We start from the raw sequence: 3,703 nt of genomic DNA on the forward strand, positions 1-3,703 counted from the left end.
CATCTTAGGCCTCTAGTTGGCAACGCATCTGCCAATACCCCTGGTGTTGTATATTTTTATGGGCGGTGGTGATCTCTTACCATCAGGAGACCCACTTGCTCATTTGCCATCCAGTCGAATAAAAAAAACAAGATCGGTCTATTCGTTTTTAAGCTATGACACCACGCACAGACAAACATACCTCATTTTGAGTGGGATGTACACTGCTCAAAAGAAAATAAGAGTGGCATGAATTTTATGGGTGAAACGAAATGACTAATAAATATAATTCTTCATAACATTCCTTGTCTAAAAATGGTTTTATTAAATACAACATAACACAGTACAAATACTTTTAATTCAACTAAATGTTTTTTTTATTTGACTGGATGGCAAACGGGCAAGGGGTCTCCTGATGGTAACAGATCAGCACCGCCCATAAAAACCTACAACACCAGGGGTATTGCAGATGCGTTGCCAACCTAGAGGCCTAAGATGGGATACCTCAAGTGCTAGTAATTTCACCGGCTGACTGCTCAACTGTTCAATTAAAAACGCAAACATATTTTTGATATCATTTTACCGGTAAAGTTCAAGTGGCCCTTACCTTTATTCTTTTGAGTAGTATAACAAAAAGTTCGAGTTTCGTAGTAGCCCCTCTGTGCCCTTAGTGTAAGTTTTCGGTCACAAAATACCTCCATTCCGAATGTAATCGAATGTTCAGGGATTGAATTAACAGAACACAGAATCTTAATTATTTGCATATATCGAATACCAAAAAATAATTCCCGCATCATAGAACTATTTTTGAGTAAACTTGAGCTAATCCTAAGCAAAATATGCTATCACAACAAAAGGGTCATAGTTTGTGGTGATTTTAATATTGACATGTTAAAAAAGACAAAACTCTCAGCCTTATTTGAAAACCTTTTGCTTAGTTTTAATCTTAGACTTGGAGTGGCGGAACCGACGCGATTGTATAGCAATACCTGTATAGACAACATTATACACAATGTGAAGGGGGGCAAAGCTGAGGTAATAGAGCTCGCTCTCTCTGACCATACTGCCCAAATACTAAAATGCCCAGTAAAGAAAACATCTGTTCTTGCTCACTGGTATATTAAGAGAAGAGATTTTAGTCGGGAAAACATGACCAAGTTTGTGGACTGTTTAAAGAGTCTAAATTTCAATGAAGTATATATGGCTAATAGCCCCAATGACGCTTTTGATCATTTCGCTGACTTATTTGAATTATTCTATAACTTGTGCTTTCCTTTCAGAATAATAAAAATGAATTCTATTGCTAAACCTAAGTGGATCACAAGCGGTATCAGAAAGTGTTGCAAGCGAAAGAGGGATTTGCTTTGGAAGTGTCGAACTTACCCTAACTCTAACAACAAAATATATTTTAAACAATATTCAAAACGGCTCAAAAATATAATATCTCAAACGCAAAAATCCCAAAATGATTACTACATTAAAAATTCGGTCAACAAAGCTAAAGCTGCTTGGAACATTATTAACAATCCTAAGACTAAACATCCCAAAGAAAGTATCTCTCAAATTGTATCTGATGGTAAAATTATAACAAATCCTAGCGAAATCGCAAAGGAATTTAATAATTACTTTATTGATCAAATTTATTCAATCAACAATCACAATATATCAAATAATTTAAACTCTGACATTAATAATACTAAATTAAATAATCCAAATCGCAAATCTTTTTTGACATGTAATTTACCTAATTCCTTATTTATGCATCCTACAAATTCGGAAGATATAGAAATTATTATTAACGCTCTGAAAAATACCAGCAGTACTGGCTATGATGGTATATGCACGAAGGTGATAAAGGAAGTATCTCATATTATTGCCCCGTTAATTAGTCATATTGTCAATTTATGTATTGAACACGGCAGTTTTCCAGACAAACTGAAAGTAGCAGTCGTAAAGCCTCTCTATAAAAAAGACGATAAACAAAATATGAGCAATTACAGACCAGTCGCGTTGGTTTCCGTGTTTTCTAAAGTTATAGAGAAAGTGATTTACAATAGTTTATATGGATTTTTTGAAAGGCATGATTTGTTAGTTAAAGAGCAAAATGGATTTCGAAAGAATAAGTCAATAAATAAAGCTATTTTCGATCTAATGCAAGTCGTTCTAACTCAGATGAATAAAAGAGTTCCAGTTTCGGCTCTGTATATGGACATGACAAAAGCTTTCGACTTTGTCGATCATAACATTCTACTCAGCAAACTATATGCATATGGTGTGCGAGGTAATGCATATAATTTAATTAAATCTTACTTAAGTAATCGTAAACAAATAACCCAGATATCAAAATTATGTATTAAATCGAAAACTGAGAAAATTTACTCGTCAGATTTTAGAGAAATACGTTACGGTGTACCACAGGGCAGCGTCCTGGGTCCTTTGTTATTCCTCATTTACATCAATGATCTACCAAAGGTTATTGATCAACCTGTAGTTCTATTTGCTGACGACTGTACAGTGTTATTTACTGGTAAAAGTTTAACAGATTGTGAAGTAAATATCAACAGGACATTAAATACAATAATTGAATGGCTGACAAATAATAATCTTAATATTAACATTAGTAAAACCAAAGTCATGTCTTTCAGACAGAGGCGGAATGAATCGTTTAATTTAAATATAGCATATAAAGGACAAGCAATCTGTGAAACTGACATGACAAAATTTTTAGGCTTAAATGTAGATAATAAGTTAGCATGGAATAATCAAATTGAAATCGTATGTAAGAAACTAAATAAATATTCATATGCATTGTATAATCTCAGGAAAGTAGTAAATGTTTCAACAGTTTTAACTGCGTTTCATGCCTATGTAACATCGACATTAAGGTACGGCATTATATTTTGGGGAAACGCTACGGGGTGGGCCATGGCTTTCAAAGCGCAAAAAAAATGTATCAGGTCATTGTGTGGTTTGCGGAAAACCGATTCATGCAAATCATACTTTAAAAATCTCAAAATATTAACACTGCCATGTCTGTACATATACGAAATCTGTGTATTTGTGAGAACTAATATGGATTTATTCATGAATTATAATAGTGTACGCCTTCGACACAAACTTTGCATCATGAAGTCTAAAATAGCTTTACTTAAGAAGAGCGTGCTTGGAATGGCCCCCAAAATATATAACAAATTACCGAGGGCTATGCATGACATTGACAACATATACGAATTTAAGAAAAAACTAAATATTTTTTTGGCCGAAAAGGCGTACTACTCCATCAGGGAATTTTTAGAATATACTTAAATAGATATATAGATTTTGTTTTTAATATGTAATAATTATAAAAAATAGTAAATAGGTTTAATATAAGGCAATATTTGTATGCCCTGGGGCACCACATAGTGAGACTCAAAAAACATAATTTAAGACCAATTAAATGTTACCTATGTTGGACAAATGAATAAATGATTATGATTATGTCTAGATCGCGTTCGCGTTAAAATCTCAATTTATATGGAAACACGAACAGCGCCTCTAGCGGAACGTTTGCGATGTTCGTGTTTCCATACAAATTGAGAATTTAACGCGATCGAGATGTATTTTGTAACCGAAAACTTACATTATGGGCACTGACGTCAAATACGCAGACAATGTAGACGGAAAAAAATGTGCATTGGCTTTGACTCCATTATTTTTAAGACCTAATTAGATTTATAATTTG

The sequence above is a fragment of the Choristoneura fumiferana genome, chromosome 13 (assembly GCF_025370935.1).
Source record: "Choristoneura fumiferana chromosome 13, NRCan_CFum_1, whole genome shotgun sequence".
NCBI classification, from domain to species: Eukaryota; Metazoa; Arthropoda; class Insecta; order Lepidoptera; family Tortricidae; genus Choristoneura; species Choristoneura fumiferana.